General features: G+C 40.4%; 1 long non-coding RNA gene across 1 annotated transcript; it reads right to left on the bottom strand.

The window, feature by feature from the left end:
- Positions 1–488: 488 nt before the first annotated feature.
- On the bottom strand, positions 489–9,259 carry LOC143982753 (uncharacterized). Its single transcript, XR_013274502.1, has 2 exons — positions 8,499–9,259; positions 489–1,934 (listed from the first exon to the last, which is right to left on the bottom strand). It is a non-coding gene; the product is annotated as an uncharacterized LOC143982753 (long non-coding RNA).
- Between the last annotated feature and the right edge of the window lie 1,059 nt (positions 9,260–10,318).

The raw sequence follows: 10,318 nt of genomic DNA, 5'->3' as shown, positions 1-10,318 counted from the left end.
TACAAACCAATCAATAAACGCTTATTGTGATTTTTACCAAAAATATGTAGAATACGTATCAGCCTAAACTGAGGAAAACATTTTTTATTTTATATATTTTTGGGGGATATTTATTATAGCAAAATGTAAAAAATAATGTGTTTTTTTCAAAATTGTCTCTCTTTTTTTGTTTATAGCACAAAAAAATAAAAACTGCAGGGCTGATTAAATACCAACAATTTGTGTGGAAAAAAGGACGTCAATTTTGTTTGGGAGCCACATCGCACGACTGCGCAGTTGTCAGTTAAAGCGACGCAGTGCCGAATCACAAAAAGTGCTCTGGTCAGGAAGGGGGTAAAATCTTCCGGGGCTGAAGCGGTTAAGTTGCATTTTATTTGGAGATGTTAGCAATTTACAAATAACTAAGCAATTAAATGCAATTTTCTGCCAATGTATTCAAACAGGATGTAAATATTAAAGCTACGTTGTTGTTGTTTTTTTTAGGGTGGGGGGGGGGGGGGGGTGGTGTTGTAATTAATTCTGCACAGCAAGCAACCTGTCTTACCACCAATGCTAAATTAAAAAGTTTTTTTTGTTAAAAAGTTTTAGCATCCAGCACACCTATGTCTCTATGCTGTGTTTTTTTTTCTGCTTGTTTCTGTGTCCTGTGGTAACAGTGGATCACAGTGGAGGATGTTAGTATCCCAGCAGTTTTAATTACAGAAGATTTTTTAGCAAGCCTCTCTTTAGCCCTGGTTCACACTGATGCATTCCAGAATGCATAGAATCACATTGGAGAGAGAAAAAGCGAGCGAGAACAGAAATCGTAGCGGTTTCCAAATCTCATGAAAAACACATCAGAATGGCATCTGAACTTGCACTTCTGCTGCTCCTTCAAATTGCACTGCAAAAATTCAGACTGCACCACATCAGTGTGAACCTAGGCTTAAACCGGCAGAGTTTGGCAGCTCTGACAGCATTACAAGTAATTATAAATTTCTTGCTGTGCAGGTATTTTCACCTTAAATTTTTTTTTTTTTTTTAAATAGCTGCAGAGTTGCTTTATAAAAAAAAAAACACACCATGACAGAGATTTTTATCAAGGTACCAGAGCGAAAAAAAATTAAATTTCATAATACTCAATTCAGAGGTTCTCAATCAGCAGAATGTTAACCCAAAGGTTTATTCTGGAGGTACAGTGGGTCATTTTAGATTAACAGTTTAAAGGTATAGCAAATATTAGATCATATTTATATTTTATTGGATCATATTTACAGAGGTGTGTTTTGAAAGCTATTATACACAACTAACAGGGTAGAGGCATTAGATGGACTCACACCAAGGGGTACTTGAAGGGAGCTAACCAACAGCATAGTATAACAGCAAACAATAACTCAGATTTAATAACGTTAAAGAAAACCAATCTGGATGGCAAACAATCATCCACTAAAAACTGAACTTACACCATTCTTTTATTTTACTATCTTCATAGCACTTTTGAATTTTTGCCTTCTTGAAGGCTCAGATTATTGAGTTTTGAATAAGCTTCCTCTTCATCAGGCTGTGACCTTGTGCTCTCCCTGTCTGATTGCTGTTCACATGGCAGATAAACATGAAGGTGTACCCTTTCTATACCCTGTTGGAGGCTTTTCTCACATGGAACTGACTTCTCAAATGGAACCCCATAAACCATCAATGCAGCATCTCCCTTTGGACAAGTTAGTGCCTCCATTTTAGGCTTATAAAGATAGGGCTTATATGTCCTGTATTCAGAATGGACTGTGCGTACTCGAGGCACAATGGGTCTGCAGAGTTGTAGATAAGTTACAGGGCCCTGAGGAGCAGTGAATACACCACTGTTGGTTGCAGAAGAAGGTATAATTTTTCGTTCTCTCCTGTATAACAACCACGGAGGGTAATTATTGCTTTCAAGGGCTAATATTCCTGATCTGCACCTGTACGAGAGATAAAAAAAAACATGCATGAAATACAGTATTTAACATTAATTACTAAGATCACATTCACAGCTTCACATTCCAGGAACATATAAAAAATGCACATCGCCCTTGCGATGCCATGAATTGTTAATGGCGCGGCTAGGAAACACTTGTTTTGTTATTATACAAAACACCTAAGCTCACTGCCAAAAGCATGTGCAAGCTTCTTTGGCACGTGTAGGGCAGCCCAGTCAGGTGAATGGGCTACCCCTATACCGTCACACGAAAAACACAGTAGTGTGGCTTGTAGGTATACATGGGTCCTTAATGCTATAAAAGTAGTCTATTTTATTTATATTAACCACATTATTGACAAAAACATGCAATACAGAGTAGAACTCATGAATGAGGTATAACTCATAACTGTAAAATATATAGAATAACATTACACTTAAAGTGGTATGCCTCAGTGGTCTTAGTGGCTGGTTTGTATTCCTAAAAAGGTTTCCGTCAAACTTCTGATGATTTTCATTAGCAAGTTTTTTTTTGAGCATTACCAAAGAGTAGTGTTAGGATAGATTGTACAGATGTACAGTGGGAAAAAAATGGTCACGAGGATAACAAGGGCAGTAAGACAAATGATGTACAAGGCCCCTTTGGCTAACACATTAGAAGAAAAATTGGATATGACTCAATGGGACATTGCAGAGGAAAAATTGGGGTTAGTAGGGTTATGATATTGTGGATATTCAAGCCTTCCTAAATACCAGAAAAGAAAAAAGGAAGTGAAATCAAGAGCAAAAGAGTAGATTTATGATTTAAAAAAAAAAGAAGAGTAAAAAAGTAGAGCAGTGGGGGGACACAATGTAATTAAGGGCAAGAGAAGAGGGACTGAGAAAGGATGGGGTGAGTCGGAGAGTTGAGTGTCCATGCTAGTAATGGGGGACTGTTAGCAAGTCCTACCCATCAGGATGTCGATTATCAACATTCATTAGGAATTTTTACATTCAATTGCTAATAGAATCTTTCATATGGTAAAATCTGTCACAACTGATGACTTTGAAACAGTTGAGCAAGAAAAGGTGCCCTTAGATATAAACTATCCTCAGGAACTTCTCAGCCTCCTAACACACAAACATGATACCTAAGATCAGGAGTGTTATGTTTGTTGCTATGGTTCCTGCCTGATCATTTGTCTCTATTAGGCATTGTGTGCAGAAATTCCACAAACATGACATCATTATCTGGGGAAAAAAAAGTGATATTTCAACTGGACTTTAAAGTTTATATTAAGAATTAATTGTAGACTGAGGTGCAAATGAGATGATTTCTGTACTGAGATGCAACAGATTTTTAGCTTTATCTGTCATGGCCTGGTAGTAAATGTGTAGGGATGGGCCGGATGACCCCAAGTTCAGTTCGCACCATAAATTTCGAGCATCGTGAAAGTTCGGAACGAACCCCATTGAAGTCTATGGGACCTGAACATGAAAAACCAAAAGTGCCCATTTTGAAGGCTTATATGCAAGCAATCGGGCATACAATGGTTGTGGGGGTCCGGGTACTGCCCTGGAGGACATGTATCAATAAAAAAAAAGTTTGTAAAAAATGTAATTTTTAAATGAGAAGTAATTTATTTATGCTTAAAGTGAAAGCATAAAAATTAAAATATCCTTTCAATCTAGTGCCTGAGGGGGTCCCCTTAGTCTACCTGTAAAGTGGCACATCTGTACTGTGTATAGAAGCTGCTACAGAAATAATTGCATTTAGAAAGCCCAAAAATTTTTCCCTGCAAGCTTTTTTTACTTTGTAAGCAGCGGCTTGCAAAGCCAGTCTGTATGATGAGTAGGGATGAGCCGAACACCCCCATTCGGTTCGCACCAGAACATGCGAACAGGCAAAAAATTTGTTCGAACACGCAAGCACCGTCTATGGGACACGAACATGAATAAAGGCTTATATGCATGGTATTGTCATAAAAAGTGTTTGGTATTGTCATAAAAAGGGTTGCATATTTCCCGTGTTTAGAACAGTCTGATAGCAAAATTACATTTCTAAAGGAAAAAAAAGTAATTTAAAACTACTCGTGGCTACAATGAATTGTCGGTCCGCAATACACATAAAAGTTCATTGATAAAAACAGCATGGGGATTTCCCCACAGGGGAACCCCGAACCAAAATGTAAAAAAAAATGCCTGAGGGCCCCCCTAAGTTCCATACCAGGCCCTTCAAGTCTGGTATGGATATTAAGGGGAATCCCACACCAAAATTTAAAAACAAAATGGTGTGGGGGTCCCCCTCAAAATCCATAACAGACCCTTCAGTTCCTTTACGTAAACGGGTGACCCCACCCACCTCTGACATCACAGGGAAAGCCGGGTGGCCCCGCCCTTCGTTATTTAAGAAGTGTCAGAAGAAGTGGAGCATCACACTGCTGAAGACTCCCACAGAGGCAGATCGTGCGCAGAAAAAGCCGGAGCAAGATGCGGGATGAGAAGAGCTGAGGAAGAAAAAGATGAAGAAGATGGAGAAGCAGAAGATGGAGAAGAAGAACACCGAAGGAAAACCAGAAGAAAGAAGATGAAAGAAGAAGAATTTAATAAAGGACTGTCAAAAACTGTCTTTTGTCTTTTCTAACCTTTTTGCCACTCTTTTTGTGAAATGGTAGGGGTACAATTGTACCCCATTGCCAATTCACACAGGGGGGTCAGGATCTGGGAGTCCCCTTGTTAAAGGGGCTTCCAGATTCTGATAAGCCCCCCGCTCGGGGATGAGGCCCTTCTCCCCATCAACATGGAGACAAGGTGCATTGAGGGGCTACCTCAAAGCACCCTCACAATGTTGAGGGCATGTGAGCTGGTATGGTTCAGGAGGGGAGCCACTCTCTCTCCCCCTCTTTTCCTGCGGCCTGCCAGGTTGCATACTCGGATAAGGGTCTGGTATGGATTTTTGGGGGGACCCCACACCATTTTTTTAAAAAATGTTGGTGCGGGGTTCCCTTAAAATCCATACCAGACCTGAAGAGTAAAACAGGTGCAGAAAAATTGGTTTTTCTTTGGGTGTTAATTGTGCCCATGAAACCTACACAAAAAAATTCTTCCAGATGAAATCAACACCCAGCACACTAGGCAGCCTAGAAGTCCTGCAGAGATTTCACATCCCAAAAACACTTCATCAACATCAGGGGCATCATAGCTGCTGGTAATCCAGGACTGTTTAATTTGGATAAATGTCAGACGGTCCACCAAGTCTGTGGACAGACATGTTTTATTATCAGTAACAAAACCTCCAGCAGCACTGAATGCCCGTGTGGAAAGTATGCTGGATGCAGGGCAACCCAGCAGTTCAATTGAATACTGGGCAAGTTCTGGCTAGTGGTCTATTCTCCTCATGACCAGGTAAGCCAGTGGATTGTCGACTGGAAAGCTCTCCATCTCTGTTTTTGCCTCTAGATATTGTCCATCATATGATGCAGACGCTGTCGATGGGATATGGAAGCTGACAGCCCTAGGTAGCGAGCAATAAAATTGTGAAATTCATCACTTAGGAGGCCACCTTCTCCATCGCTCCTCTTTTGACCAACAGAAGCCTCAAAATAAGGTACTGTAACCTTCCAGAGTCGAGGAAAACATTAAACTCCTCTTTAAGGTGTGCTCAAGAGATTTTCTCTTTTGCACTCTCTGTGAGAACAGGATGAGTTCTGACACACTCCCCTTGTAACAGTGGTCAAGGAGGGTTGCCAACCAATAGTGATCCTTCTACTTTACAGCACGTATTCTTGGGTCCTTTCGCAGGCTTTGAAGCATGAGGGAGCCCATGCACCACTAATTTGTGGAGGCACAAGAAGCAGACTCCTTGGGGTCACTGAGGATTATAGTGTCTGGAACTGCCTCCTCACAGCCACATACTACTCCCAAGGGTTCTGCAGATCAGATGGAAAACCATCTCTTACTGATTGACGTATGTCTTCCTCTGCTTCAATGCCTCCAAAACTGCCCTCTTCCTCCTCCCTCTCTTCTTGTGTGTTCTGTGGCATAGGAACAATGGTGTCTGCATAAAGTGGGCCTTAGGAGGAAAGGGAGTCTCCCTCTTTCCTCCCACTTCTCTGCCTTGACTGCCCTGTCCATAATGCCACACAGAGTCTGATGTGGAGCATGGGGAAGTTTAATATTCCTTTCTGGGTGGGTGAGCTGTCTAGATGCACTGCCCTGAATAGGCAAATACATAAAAGTTTTTTGGATTGTGGGAATACCAGTCCATCTACTACAAGCTTATTACTAATAGGTAGCTGTATGGTGCAGATTATTGTTGTGCTAAGCTGCAGACCCATACCGATGTATGACTGGGAATTTTCCACAATCTATCTACACTAAATTACAAACTCAGTTGGAAAACAAAGTGTAGCTAAAATGTTTTTCTATTTTTAATAGAGCAAGAAAGTGGTCAGGGTTATATTGCTGTTTGTGTCCATGTTTGGAAGATTTATTTTTTCATCCATTCCTGTTCTAATGACTGGTGATATCTGGTGCAGAAAGTAAGGGAATATATCTTCAGCAAGGGAGTGAAAGAAAAATCTTTCTAATGAGGACACAAGTTTATAATCTTTTTGTACTCTATCCAAAACAAAAAAACTTAAATATGATTATCTGTCTTTTACTTTAAAACAACTTCCCATCCTTAGGATGTACCCATACATCACTGGATGGGAGCGGAAATATCTGGACCCACATATTTTTTAGAGCCGGCAAATTCCTACATTGTAAAAGTGACCACTTGATCAATTTTACACCAGGTAGCCTGGGACCGATTTGACTGATGGCATCAACTGCGCTGTGAAAAGTGGAGGGAACAGAAGTTTCTCCCCCTCTTCTGTGTCGACAGAAATGGGAAGCGACAAGGATTTTTTCACTTCTGATTTTGGTTTCTTTCTTTATTTACAAGCCATTACGAGTGGCGCTGGAGCCGCCATACCCAGAAGGAGGATGGATGCTTTGTGGAAGAGGGGACAGCGGTGACTTTACAAGTTCCTGTGTCAGGTAAGTGACACATAATGGGCTACTATGTGATGCATTGAAGCCCATTATGCTTTACCTTTGCAGGGAAATAAAGAGGAAGTAAAACCCATCAGGGTTTACTTCCTCTTTAAAATTGCAACAACACAACTATTTTATTCCCCAGGGTCTCTGCTTAACCACTTTAGCCCTGGAAGGATTTGCCCCCTTAATGACCAGGCCATTTTTTGCGATATGGCACTGCGTCGCTTTAACTGACAATTGCGCGATCGTGCGACACTGTACCCGGACAAAAGATGTCCCTTTTTTTACCCACAAATAGAGAAAAGATTTTTTGTTTTTACTTTTTGCTATAATACATAAGCCAAAAAAAAATATATAAAAAAATATATTCATCAGTTTAGGCCAATATATATTTTTCTACATATTTTTGGTAAAGAAAATCGCAATAGGCATATATTGATTGGTTTGCGCAAAAGGTATCGCATGTACAAACTTTGGGATAGATTTAATGATTTTTATTTATTTTTTATTGTTTTTACTGGTGATGGAGGTGATCTGCAATTTATAGCGGGAATGCGGCATTGCAGCGGACAAGTCTGGCCCCAAATTACACTTTTTAGGGACCAGTGACATTATTACATTGATCAGCACTATAAAAATGCACTGATCAATGTAAAAATTACACTGGCAGGGAAGGAGTTAACACTAGGGGGCAATCAAGGGGTTAAATGGGTTCCCTGGGTGTGTTCTAACTGTATGGGGGGGTGGGACAGAGATCACTGTTCCCAGTCACCAAGAACAGGGAATTGCCTTGTTTACATAGGCAGATCCTTGTTCTGCCTCTCCTCATCGCGATCGCAGGCTGCCAACAAACATCAACATACAGGTACAGGTACGTCGATTCACGCAGGAGAGCCGACCTGCCACAGTAAAACCTGCATGAACTGGTCAGCTAGTGGTTAAAATCATAACGTTTGAAGGTTCTAAGTAATTTTCTAGCAAACAAATGCAGATTTTACACGTATGAGAGAAATGTCAGAATTGGCCCAGACTGGAGGTGGTTAAAATAAGTTATGTAGTTTTTTTACTTTTACTAGCAGTTCCCCAAATTATTTCCTGTTGTTTGGAGTTGTTTTTTAAAAAAAAAAAAGATCATTGTTTTCACTTGCACTGTCATTAATGTATATCCTTTTTTCTAGGCACGGTAGTACGTTTTTTTAGGTATAATATAAACATATACAGTTATACGAGCTATACTGGCTTAAATATGTTGGATGCAGCCACTAACTGATTACGTTCAACATTTCACAAGATCCGAAGAAGTAATACTTAAGCCCCATACACACTATTAGATTTTCTGCAGACTTTTGTCTTCAGATTTACCAAAACCATATAATATGAAGTCAAACCTTAAGATTTTCAATTTGTATGCAATCAGGCAAGCCATTGCACTCCATGGTTTTGGTAAATCTGAAGACAAAAATCTGCAGAAAATCTAATAGTGTGTATGGGGCCTAACAGTAAAGGAACAATACAAAATCTTAACAGAAAAGTAGTTATAACTTACCTATTCATTGCACTTGCAGGTGTAGCACGTGGTGCTTTTTTTTCATTATCTGCTAATCTGTGTACTGTATTTTCTAAGCAAGGTGTGATCATTAGAGTTTTGCAAGGAACCACAGCACGATTTTGGCTTTTCCCCATGTTTCCTTTCTCATTTGAAGCATTCGCTGTCCTTGTTGTATAACCCCTCTTCACTGCAGCCATTGTAAGCCATTTCCACCTGCTCTTCATCTTCTATTTAAGATGAATACAGTCCTGAATTATTTAACTACTGAAATATTTACACCATGTGTTTAAACACCTGCTTAGCTTATGTAATACTAACACAAACCAACCTCACATTATATTCACTTCCTCTAAAATATTAAAGTGTATGTAAAACCCAATTTGTTTTTTCATTTGGATAGAGTGTAAAAGGGTTAAGCTCCGTACACATGGGCTGCATATTGGGTAGTATCGGCTGGTGCAATAGAAACTGGCCAGCATTCCGCCTGTGTGTACGGCAGCTGGTCCAACAGAAGCCAGCCAAACGTCCGGCTTCTGTTGATGGGGCATGAACGAAAAAGTTCTGCCGAACTGCATCCAATCAGCGCTCTCAGCCAATGGCTAAGAACACTGACTGTTGTGTTCTGGCAGGGGGGCTGTCCCCCTGACACAATAGCTCAGCGAGGAGATCATTGTACCGACATCAGACTGTACAAGTTCTCCTCCTGAGCTTTTTTGTTTTTTTTCAGTCATCCCGCTTGATGGAACAAATTTTTTACTTTTTTCTATAATAAATATCCCACATTTAAAAAAAAATTCTTCATCAGTTTAGGCTGATTATATATTCTTCTACATATTTTTGGTAAAAAAAAAATCGCAATAAACATATATTGATTAGTTTGTGCAAAAATTAGGGAATAGATTTATGGCATTTTGATTATTTTTTTTTTCTTTTTACTAGTAATGGCAGTGATCTGCGATTGTTATCGTGACTTCGACATTGCGGTGGACAGATCAGACACTTTTTTGGGACCAGTGACATTTATACAGCGATCAGAGCTAAAAATAGCCACTGATTACTGTATAAATGTAATTGGCTGGGAAGGTGTTAACACTAGGGGGCGATCAAGGGGATAACTGTGTTCCCTATCGGTGTTTCTAACTGTGGGGGGGGGGCTTACTGGGCCATGACAGTGATCACTGTTCCCAACCACTGGGAACAGTAGTCTCCTGTCAGAATGAGGAAATGCCTTGTTTACATTTCCCCATTCTGCCTGTGTACAAGGCAATCGTAGGGCCACCCGGCGGCCAGCAGTGCGCACCCACAACTGAGCCTGTGTGAGCCGCCATACACCTACGGCGATTTGCACAGGAAAGCCATTGTACTGCCGTCAAACGATGGCAGCCGGTCTTTAACCACCTCAATACCAGGCACTTACACCCCCTTCCTGCTCAAGCCAATTTTCAGCTTTCATCACTGTCACTGTTTAAATGACAATTGCGCAGTCATGCTACACTGTATCCAAATATAATTTTTATCATTTTGTTCCCACAAATAGAGCTTTCTTTTGGTAGTATTTGATCACCTCTTTTTTGCTAAACAAATAAAAAAAACAAAAATTTTGAAAAAAACATTATTTCTTTTGTTTCTGTTATAACATTTTGTAAATAAGTACGTTTTCTCCTTCACTGATGGGCACTGATAAGGCGGCACTTACGGACACCGATGAGGTGACACCAATGGGCACTGACGATGGGCACTGATAGGCGGCACTGATAGGCAACACTGATGGGTACTTATGAGTAGCACTGATAGGCAGCACTGCTGGTGCCAATCCC

This window comes from Lithobates pipiens, unplaced genomic scaffold (assembly GCF_037356315.1).
Source record: "Lithobates pipiens isolate NorthernLeopardFrog02 unplaced genomic scaffold, aLitPip1_a1.2 Scaffold_16, whole genome shotgun sequence".
Taxonomy (NCBI): domain Eukaryota; kingdom Metazoa; phylum Chordata; class Amphibia; order Anura; family Ranidae; genus Lithobates; species Lithobates pipiens.
Note: the sequence above shows the minus strand (reverse complement) of the source record. Positions and strands in the feature narration are given on the sequence as shown.